We start from the raw sequence: 12,164 nt of genomic DNA on the forward strand, positions 1-12,164 counted from the left end.
GTTGTATTTTCCTTTTCATATGTTTCTTCATTCATTCTTTTTTCTAATTCTCCAGCTAAAAGCTCCAAAACCGGGGCAACAGCAGATATAATTATCACTTTTATATTGTTTACTTTACTTAGCTATATTTTCATATTTTTATTATATTAAATGAAGTTTAAGGTTGGGAAATTGTTTATTTTTACTCATAGAATATTGATTAGTGACTTGCATAATGTCAAGGGACGTGCAATATTCCTCTATGTAATATTTTGATCTTGCAAGGAATTGCATGCAATTTTTTGCATCGTGCTAAGCGGCTTTTAATAACGGTTATAATAATAGTTTTAAAAATTGTAAAACGAATTTTAGATGGTATATTTTTACTTATAAATCTTGTGTATTCAACAACAAAGTATAAAATTCTTTCAGATTCTCGTTATAAAAGTCTAATAACATAAAATTCAATTCTGCTATCGAAAATGTACGCTTGACATGGTGCAAGACAACGTGCAAGAAATTGCATGCAATTCCTTGAAAGATCAAAATATTACATAGACGAATATTGCATGTTGTTTGACATTATGCAGGTTTCTTTCCACTGCGTCTTGGTTGCCACTAATCAAAATTCCAAAAGTAAAATAAACAGTTTCCTAACCTCAAACATTATTTAATATTTTGTGGGCAGTTTGAAATTGAAAATAACAAAGTTAATTAAAGTAAACATGAAAAAAGTGACCAGTGCATCACTGGCAATAATGATATTTACCTCTGTCTTGATTTTGGAGTATGATAGACAGAGTAGCTAGAGAATTAGACAAAAAAAATAGTTGAGAATGGATGAAGAAACATTTGAAAAACTCCCAAGGAATATAAAACGTAATATTAGCAGATAGGAAACTCATTTGCGCATTTGAACAAGAAATATTGCATCTTGCATTGCATTGCACGTTGTCTTGCATCATGTCAAACGGCCTTTATGAGTTTTACAGTAACAATATACAGTATGGTGCAAATGAAAAGAAAAAATTCATTATATCGTAAATCGGCAACTTTAAGGAAAAGTACTGAAATCCGTCGATTTTTATTTTTAAACAGGCGATTCGTAAGGATACCTTTTAATTTTTGTCGTCATCTATGTGATTGTAATGACGTTATGGCTAAAATTTCCAAATGGAATGTTGGGGTTTGATGTTTTTATTTTAATTAATAAAATAAATAAATTAACTAAACAATAAAATTAAAGGAACCCTAATCAAATGCTCATTGTTAACCTTCAGCTGTAATTCAATGAGAAATACTCTTCGCGAACCTTCTTTATAAATTCCGCAGTTATTCTTGCAATCTCGATACATATCCTTTCTTTGTGTTCAATGACAATGACAAAACTTATCGGTACTGGGCTATGGAAAATATGACCATACCGACATGTCCTCAATATTTCGATCTCCTTCAAAACTTCTTGATTCCCGAATTGAACCGGTTGTTTCCAAACTGAAATGATTTATGGCTGCAGTAAGATGGTGCGCGTCCACAACATGCTGTCTTGGTGCCCGACTACTTGAACAACGTCTTTCCAAATCGGTAAATAAGTCGAGGAAGAAAAGATACGAGGTTACACAAATAACTCCGGGAGTTACAGAGAAGGTTAGAGAAGAGTTCTCGGCATATCTTTCTTATTGTATCTTAGCTGAAGGTAAACAATTGGAATCTTCAGCTGAGTTTATTAATTTTTTAGACAAAGGCAAACATAAATTACTTTGATATGGCTAGATATTTATAAGAAAGACCTCCCAAATATAGTCCGGTCAATTTAGACATTCCAAGCTACATAAATACCCACCAAGCTGAAAATCGGTAAGATTGTTTAAAATACAATGAAAAATAAAATTTGAAAGTTTTCTATCATTAAGGAAAAATTTTTATTCAATGAGTTTTTAGTGATTTTTAGCCAAAACGGTAAGTTTTATCTTAAAAATACCTCAGACAAAAATTGTAGATCATAAAAGTATCTACAAAAAATGTATCGATACTTTTTTCCCTACGAGCCATCGTTTCTGAGATATAATGATTCAAAAAAGTTGTAAAAGTTGTAATCGTCACAATATGCACTCGTTTCCACCTATGAGGGAGTGTACTTAGCGCGTTTTTTTAACGTGTTAATGTTTAAAAGCAATCTAAGTTGAAAAACAGTACTGGAATTTAATCGTCCGAGTCGTAACTTTCGAATTCTTCTTTTTATTCATCTTTTTCTTCTGGATGGATCCTCTACTGTTGGTGATTCGATATTAGAGTACTGCCGGCTTTGACAATGTGTACATGCCAGGGAATAAAATAGTCCGACTTTTTTGCAACCACATTTAGCACTGCATCCCTTCTTGCAGTAGCAAAAAATCGTGTTTAGCAGTTTCTCCGGCGCAGGTAAACGAAGTAAACTTTGCACTGATTCTAATGAATTGTTGACCGATACATCGCTATTAACGCAGTTTACATGCACTTACCGTTTTGCTGGAAATCGCGAAAAACTCATTTTTTGACCTTTGACCTTGAATAAAAATTTTTACATGCACGGAAATGATGAGGAACATTCAAATTTTATTTTTCATTGTATTTTAAATAATATTTCAGCTTGGTGGGAATTTATGTAGCTTCACTCTTATTTTTTGGTCTAATTTGACCGGACTAATAATGTATTACAACACGTGTCGTTGTGATCAATCTTTGAATAATATTATAAAATTATATGGTAAAATTACTAATCAAATTAGTAAGTTTTCAAAAATGTTTTGTGATTTTTTTGAACTGATTTGATTTATTTATTTATAATTTAGTAAATTCAAGAAATTGGTTTATGTTAAAACTTCCTACACATTTTCATGAGATTACCAAAGCAACTTTTAACATTGGTAAGAAATTGCTGCTTTGTTATTTTTTCAAAATAAGTGATTTGAAATTCTCAACTTTTGGACTTCTAGAAAATATAGTTCCGATTGCTAACTGCTGTACTGTATAATAAGAAATATATTAACCGTGAATATAAAAGAAACTCGCTTTCTATTAGGGCGAAACCCTACCCCTAATTGATCTTTATCCCCGCCCGATGAGCGCGCTTTTTCTCATGATTTGCTAACGTGGTTTGTTTATTTGTTTTAGTAGTTTGAGCTGTGCAAAGTGTTAAAATATTATGTGTACCGTCTTAGATCGCAGCAATAGAAACTGTAAATATTAAGTAAAGAAACTATATATTCATTGTAAATACATGATGTTTATATTATTGCTTCTTCTGACGCGAAAAAACTGGTTCAATTCATGATGGAAGTAAACATTATAAATTATATCCCTAATTATTTATAGTTAAATTTCTTTTACATGCCTCGAATGCAACTTTCAATTATTTGTAAATTCAGCTTTTTATGCGAAAAAACGTTCATAATATCATGTACTAAATCGAATAATTAATTTGTGCGGCTTGTGATACTTTCGACAGTGAATGTGCTGGGAAACGGATAATTATATTCACAAGAATTGATCCCTTCTCTCTCGTTCGCTCTTCGCTATCTCTCTTCTCTACGGTTTGAATTGCGTTCAAATCTAAAATCTTTTCGGTGAAGAATTCGGCTACGACCGAATTCGCGATTAATGTAACATTGTACATCGTACGTTCTCTTTATGTTTTGTAATCTGCCGTTCAAGGGTGAAAGTCAAAATAGAGAAAGTCCTCATTGATGTAGATTCATCTGATATTGCAGGTAACTATAATTGAAATATGTATAACAATTTAACAGTCAATGAAATATATAACTCAACATATATTCAATAAAACGAGTAGTTAGTACTAATAATATATATAGTTAACTCGTTTTTTTTTTAATTAATTACTTATTGGTCAATTGAACACGTAAACTGACTTAGATTGACGCCCTCACAATACCTGAAGTGAGATAATCTTGGCGGAACCATAACCATTTCCATTAAAAGGGTTGGAGATAATTTCTATTGCGAGATCCAAATGTGTGTTTATAAGCAGTGTATTGTAAGTTTGTGCATTGTTAAGAGTGTTTTTATGAGAAATTGGATCTTTTTGATTAGTTTGACATAATTACATTCTTGGAAAACTTTGGATCATACGATATACAAGGCGTTTTAAAATAAAAATCGAGGTTTAAACTTATTTCTATATACGTTGTGCTGCGTTTTCACCAAGCAACTGTCTTTCCTGTAATTTCTTCTTAATTCCGTCAGTTGGTTCAAAAGACACACACACACACACAAACGATTTTTTATGAAGTCACAAAAATAGGAATCACACGGCGTTGGATAAAGTGACTATGCTGTTACTAGGTTTCTATTAGGCTATTTCAACGATCGGGTACGATGATAACGTGAAATTCTTTACATCTTTACACCAACTTTCCCAACACTGTTGTCTAGTTTATCTCCTTCCAATTGAGAAAAGACTTTAGCTATAAAAAATCAATATAAACAGTAACGGTTCTGAAGGCTATTTATTGAAGAAAAATAGTAAACTAAATTTTGTTATTATCGAATACATGTGGTGGTATTTCATTGATACGTCTACTTTAGACTTTCAATGCTTCGATAGTCGCAAACTTATTGGCATAATCATGTGACTTCAGATAACCTCACAGCCAGTAGTCTAAAGGCGTTAAATCGCTAGAGCGTGGAAGTCAATTGTGGTCACCAAATTGGAAAATGACACACCCTAAGAGCAAGATCGTGTATGTTTCATACATGTAGCACAGTCTTGCGGACACCACATGTTGTAAAGATCAATAACTTCCAAATGATGCACAAGAAACTGTGTTATCATAGCATGATAACGTTCGCCATTCACCGTCACTGCATTATCTTCTTCGAATTATTCCTCCAGACTACTGTGTGGATGTATTGCTTGCAGATTTATTATTCGTTCATTTTATAAGCCCTAAATTGCTTATAACGGAGCCATTGATCTGAAAATGGGCCTCATCTCTTAAAATGGTTTGATTGCAAAATCAGCAGGTTACTCAAGGAACCAATTGGTTCGTGGTCTACTAGCAGAAGTTATTGAGTTAGTGGGATTTTGTAGGCATGCAGCTTTAGTGAAAATTCGCTGAAAAGTGCCTGTTAAAAAGTCCAATTCTCGTGCCCGATGATGAATTGACGTCTCTGACCCTTCTGTCACAATCTCACTAACTGCCGTAATTCTGAACTCCCTCTACAACTCCTCGTGTCTTGTGTTCAGGACGCGTTGGTCTACAGTGTAATTCTCCATGTTTACTAACTTCCAACTGTCAACTTTCGATCTATCACGTCATAATCATGTGACATAATCACTGCCAAACATGATCCGATGGATGCAGTGCATCCGATGCTTAGGATATGAACGCTCACCTCAGAAGTTACGGTAGGATTAAAAATTAATAAAAAAGCCACGCGGTAAACGAAAATTTTCACGTTTAGTCTATTTGTTTCATACCTAGAGGACGTTACCGCCGCACGGGAGAGGAATCTACGTATACGATTAAGTTACCGTCGCGGGGTTCGCGTCATGTTCAAGGAATAATGTAAAAGGTGATTAATTTGAAAAAGTTGAGAAATTCATTATTTTTTTTAACATATTATACAAAGAACTGAATACAATAAAACTAATGCTATTTCTAGATTATATCTACCAGTTAAATTTTATACAAGTACACTATATTATGACATATTCAAAGATAATCTGAGTTTATAATTATGCCGTGGCTAATTTGGCTATTTCCTTCGGGAGTTTATGCGGAGTGTATTGCATTTGCATGCAAATTCATATTTAGAATAGTTCTATACCAGTAAATGATTAATCTTCCTTGCTGAATATTCCAACAGCGATACTGTAATTAGATGAATACGATCTCAAATAAAGGAAGAGCGGATAATACGTCGTAGCACATTAGACAATGCGATGTGACGAAAAAAAACTAAAACAGGTGAGGTGCGGTGGTGATAAGTTGTTTATTGTATCTACGAGTTGTTATTGTTTTATCATAAAATTTTAGAAGCACTTCAGGATATTTCAAATTGATTGATCATTTTACCGAATTGTTTTGTTGTTGTTTTCATGATAATCCTGTATTAACAATAGTTACCAATCCCAAAATAGAAGTGATGAAAATATATAAACATGGTGCAGTTTTTGTATCAATCAGATTAAGTATTGATGAAGAGCTACTATAAATAATTGAGAAACAACCAAAATAATTATAGTACTCCAAACAATAAATGAAGCATAAACATGAACAGGAAATATGAAAAACAAATAAAATTTTGCTTGAGAGGAAACAACAAACGTAAGATAAATTATAGTACAAGAACCTGGCCTGTCCATCAGCGTAGACCGGCGGTGTATGATTAGTAAATGTGTGTTCGAACATAAAGTGGTTGCGACTATTTAGATGGAAAATTGTCTATTGAATAATTATAGACGCGGAGGAAGAGAGACGATGACGTGCAAAACTCGCCTCTATTTCTTAGACCATTATTCACTATACGGTTTTATTCAGACAGTGGTGTCAAATATACTTTGCTAACTGGTTTAATCGATGAGGACATTATTTCTACCAAAATTGGTAAATAAACTTGGTGATTATGGCGAAAACTGTACATGGCAATTCTCAATTTCTTCCTGCGATGTACAGATAAAGAATGGAGACGGCAGAAATGCGTGTACTATCCTTCTTCAGAACTATTTTAGCTGTCCATAATGTTTAAATAGAATTGTACTTTCAAAACATGTGATTTGAACGCATCATGTGTAGAAAAACGTTGACTGCGTCATTTATATTTGATCTGCGGGAATACGAAGAAATCATTGGGTGCCAAAGAAGAACACTACGACGGATGACCTATCAATTCGATGTTTTGACTGTTCAAAAATGTTTTTGTTTGAACTGAAGAGCTCGCATTGTCGTACTAGAGATTTAGAACACTTCCGGCAATAAATGCTGGTGTAACATTCAGAATTGACCGTTCTACGTTGGTCTAATGGAACGGTTGCGACATGTCCAGTTATTTCGAAAAAACAAGCGACCATTTGCTTCGTGCACGAACAATTGTTGGATTTCACTTGTCATACCGTCGATTGTTATTTAGTTTCGGGTTAGATCCTTCACTGAATTGAATTGCTATTGATTTTTTTCAGCATTTCTTTGCACAAATCGACACGAGCTTTATTTGAGCGATTGTCAAATTATTCGGTATCCAAATCATCTTGATAGTCAAATGCTTATGCAAAATTGAATGTATGCGAGTGGAACTAATGCCCGAATATGTCTCAATCTTATGGTAAGTCACATGACGATCTTACAATATCAGTTTACGCAAAGCATCGATGTTGTCTGGAAATGCGATCATGATTAGATTCGGAAAACCAGCGAAACAAGCTCGAGATGTTGCTCCATGAACAAAAGTCGGAACAAGTTGATATTGCCGCGTCGAAAGTCAAAGAAAATGTTTACGATTCAATTACATTTAAATCCAATTGTAAAAATTAATTAATAAAAAATTAATAAAAAATTTTTAACATGTACGTACATTAGAATTGTATTTTTTTTTAATTATTATTTACTACTTTACAAACTGTGTGTTGAGATACAATGTTTCAGCTACAAATTTCATCACAATGTATCCAATTATTTTTCAGTTTTCTACCGATCCTATTGTGTCCCCTTTTTAATTGAGCAAAGAATTTTGTATTATTTGTATCAATTGTTTATTACAGTTTAGATCGTTTATTTTTATCAATAACCATAAACTTTTCTTTGTGTTAAATAGAAGAGAATTGGTTTTATTTTATTATTATTATTATTACTAAATAGCGTTTCTTATTAATCAAATTGTTATTTCAGCGTTTCAAAATAAGAATAACCAATGTTCACTTTTATGTGATAATGATTTTTAATCTCTTTAATGTTTTCCTTTTTATCTTGTATGTTTTATCAACACAAACGTTCCCGATAAAATATACATAGATAGTGTTCCCAACGGTTTTACTGCCTCATAAAATATCTCGTGACTATAATCTTATTCAACATTTAATAAAGTTTTTACTTCTGTCCAATTTCAACTTGAACACATCTATCCTATTATTATAATAACGGTGATGAAAAAACCTGAAACTATTTATTATTGTATGAAAACGAAACATCGAAAATGCGAATGAATATTGGATATACTCGAATAATTTCGCCTTGGTTAATAATGTCGGAATAATTAGTTTTTACCGCAATTTTCGTAATGGTAAATTATGATAATTGTTTGATTATTGGTGTGGGCATAAAAATAATTTTTCACAAAAAATTACGACTTCTGCTCTATACGAATTATACTTCAGTGATTGTATGAGTTTTATTATAACCCTACACACGGAACAACTGTTTCCACGTTTGAAAAAAACGTTAGTATAAAGTAGAAACAAGCTTTTAACATTTATCACTTGGTTGTCAAACATGTACTTTGAACTTAACATACAGAGGTTTCTTCTTTGCAATAACATCCACCTCTAAATCAAGACGTTCAGGTGGATAACCACGCATCTCCATAAAGCGAAGATCATACAGGGTGTTTGTATATTCGACCGACAACGATCTACCACAGAGAGATCTCAATAAATGATTCATTTTGATATAGGAACACTAAAACTTACGGGGCCTAGTTGCTGAGATATAGAGTGTTCAAAATTTAATATCAAAATCAAAAATTTGCCATAAATCAAGAACTTTGGTGACCAATAAGCTCCTTAATAAAGTAATATTTTGGCATAAACAAACTTTGGACAAATTTAACATTTATCCCCCTATTTTTTACGCCACTGGAGCAAATTCTTTTTTAAATTTTGTTTTAAATTGCCTTATTATTTTTAGTTAAGAAACTAATAACCTTTTATGGAGCTAAAATGAACGGTGTTGTAAACAAAAGTCTGCAAGCGCGTAAGTAATTTACAAATTAATTAAATATTCATTTAATTTCGAATAATGATTAAGCGTAGGTAGTTCAAAACAAATACAAATTATTCATAATTTCAATTGTTCAAACAAAAATGTATTAGAATAATAACAAAAGTGGCAATGATAATAAAAATGATAATAGCACAAATTAAATTTAATCAACACTGTATTACAACAATAATAAAATTGGCAAAGTTACAGTAGTTGTTCAAATTGTTGGCCGTTTACTTCAATACACTTATTATACCGTTTTTGTCGTTGAAAAACATGTCTTTGAGAATAAATCTTGATGGGATTGAATGATTTTCTGCCACAGCTTGAGTTCTAGCTATTAGATCTTGTTTAGATTAGATGATTGTTTCCTATACTAAGGACTTCATATAGCCCCAAATAAAAAAATCGATAGGATTTAAGACAGTTGATCTTGGAGGCCAACAATTGGGTCCATCCCGACCAATCCATTTTTCTCTAAAACGTCTGTTTAAGAAATTTTTTGCCGCTGCAGCAAAATGAAGAGATGCCTCATCGTGTTGAAACCTCATGTGTGTCTAATATTTAACGGTACATTCTCCAACAATTCATCCAACATATCTTCCAGAAAACTCGTATAAATTGCTCCATTTAATGTATTTGGTAAAATGTAAGGCCCGATTGAGCAATCTCCAACCATACCCACTCACACATTAATCGAATATTTCGAACAAAGTGCGGATTTTTTTCATCTCAAACGTGACTATTTCTAGAATTAAAAATTCCTCCCCTAGTAAATTTACCCTCGTCGGTATACAACACATATTTTGGACAATTTCGATTTTCGCGACACTTTTGGAAATACCAGTTTGAAAATTCTACACGCACCTGAAAATTTCTAGGTTCTAATGCTTGAACACTGGCCAATTTGAATGGATGTAACATTTGTTATTTTAAAACTTTCCATACAGTAGAATGCTCTCTTAAAGCGCGACCTACAGTTCCAGTACTTAAAGATGGCCTTTCAAAAATATTATTTAATCTTTCCTCTTCAACAAGATGAGACATTTGTTCATTTTGCTGCAGCGGCAAGAAATTTCTTAAGCAGACGCTATAGAGAAAAATGGATTGATCGGAGTGGATCCAATTGTTGGCCTCCAAGATCACCTGTCTTAAATCCTATCGATTTTTTTATTTTGGGCTATATGAAGTCCTTAGTATAGGAAACAATCATCGAATCTGAACAAGATCTAATAGCTAGAACTCAAGCTCAAGACAGATATCATTCATTCCTATACAGATTTATTCTCAAAGACACGTTTTTCAATGACAAAACGGTGTGATAAGTGTATTGAAGTAAACGGCCAACAATTTGAACAACTACTGTAACTTTGCCAATTTTATTATTGTTGTAATACAGTGTTGATTAAATTTAATTTGTGCTATTATCATTTTTATTATCATTGCCAATTTTATTATTATTTTATTACATTTTTGTTTGAAATTGAGATTATGAATAATTTTTGTTTTGAACTACCTACGCTTAATCATTATTCGAAATTAAATGAATATTTAATTAATTTGTAAATTATTTACGTGCTTGCAGACTTTTGTTTAGTGCAAATTTCTACAACAACGTTTATTTAAGCTCCATAAAAGGTTTTTAGTTTTCTAACTAAAAATAATAAGGCAATTTAAAACAAAATTTAAAAAAGAATTTGCTCCAGTGGCGTAAAAAATAGGAGGATGAAAGTGACAATTAACCCTAACAGCGCGCCACCCAAAATATTACTTTATTAAGGAGCTATTATTGGTCACCAAATTTTAAAAAAAATTTGAAGGCGTTCTTGATCTATGGCAAAAATTTTTGATTTTGATATAAAATTTTGAACACTCTATACCTCAGCAACTGGGTCCCCGTAAGTTTTAGTGTTTTCTATATCAAATTGAATCATTTATTGACATCTCTGAATGGTAGAGCGTTGTCGGTCGAATATAGAAACACCCTGTATGAAAGGTAGATACAGGAACCTAATGAATTGATTATGATACCAAGGTTACCAAGCCGCGAGATTCTTACATATACCGCGGATATGAGGAACAATCTTCTGACATTAAAAGAGTTGTTTGACAGTACTTCTGGCCTGCGCGATTGTACAGGGTGCGGCAGCATAACTTCCTTTTTTCAAAAGTTAATAAAACTTATTGTATGAATCAGAAAATTTTTATTCGTTTTTTATAATACAGGCACATACATAAAGTTTTGTTTTACTGAGTTTTGAAGATCAAATCAGTTAGGTGACGTCCCCCATTCTCCATATACTGAGTAAACCGATTTCTGGCGTTTGTCATGACTCTTGCCAGCATAGCAGGCGTTATGTTGGCAATTTCTTCCTGGATGTTCGTCTTCAAATCTTGTAGGGTCCTTGGACGGTTCACATACACACGGGATTTCAAAAAACCCCATAGGAAATAATCACAAGAGGTCAAATCGGGAGAGCGGGCTGGCCACTCCAAATCGCCCCTAATTGAGATAAGGCGCTCTGGGAAGTGTTCCCTCAAAACAGCCATCGATGTTCTTGAAGTGTGTGCCGTTGCTCCGTCTTGTTGGAACCAAGTGTCCCCTAAGTCCAACTCATCTAGCCGTGGGAAAAAAAATTCCTGTAACATGTTTACATACCGGTGCGAATTCACTGTCACTGTGACTTCATTTTCCTCAAAGAACCAGGGACCAATAATTCCACGTGAGTAAATTGCACACCACACTGTGACTTTAGGTGAATGCAAAGGCCGTTGATGCAATTGTCGAGGATTGGTATCAGCCCAGTAGCGCATGTTTTGTTTGTTTACGGATCCACACAAATGAAAATGGGCTTCATCACTAAAAAAAACAATAGCGTCCTCAGGAACGACTTCCAGAAAAACCTCACACGCGTTCCTCCGAGAATTGAAGTCACGTTCAGAAAGTTCCTGCACAATTGCCATCTTGTATGGATGAAAATGAAGATCATCATGAAGTATTCTCCTCACAGAACGATCGGAAAGTCCAAGGGCAGACGCATGTTTGCGCGCAAAACGCCGTGGTGATCGCAACACTGAAGTTCTAACTAACTCAATGTTCTCCGGTGATCTAATGGGCCGAGGGACTCCAGTTCTTCGTCTTGTCACACTTGCAGTTTGTCTGAACGTAGTGACCCACGTAACAATTGATTTCCGGTCCGGGACAGGGGC

General features: G+C 33.5%; 1 protein-coding gene across 4 annotated transcripts in view; it reads left to right on the forward strand.

The window, feature by feature from the left end:
• LOC130448871 (uncharacterized) overlaps positions 1 to 12,164 on the forward strand; it is a 188,044-nt gene that overhangs the window by 147,765 nt on the left and 28,115 nt on the right. Inside the window, exon 1 of one of the 4 annotated variants that reach the window (XM_056786437.1) lies at positions 3,698 to 3,728. The exons of the other annotated variants lie outside the window; for them this stretch is intronic. The gene's annotated coding sequence lies outside the window, so the exon portion shown is untranslated. Of the gene's footprint in view, positions 1 to 3,697; positions 3,729 to 12,164 lie in introns of those variants that run through there. 4 annotated transcript variants of the gene reach the window in all.

This window comes from Diorhabda sublineata, chromosome 9, assembly GCF_026230105.1.
Source record: "Diorhabda sublineata isolate icDioSubl1.1 chromosome 9, icDioSubl1.1, whole genome shotgun sequence".
Taxonomy (NCBI): Eukaryota; Metazoa; Arthropoda; class Insecta; order Coleoptera; family Chrysomelidae; genus Diorhabda; species Diorhabda sublineata.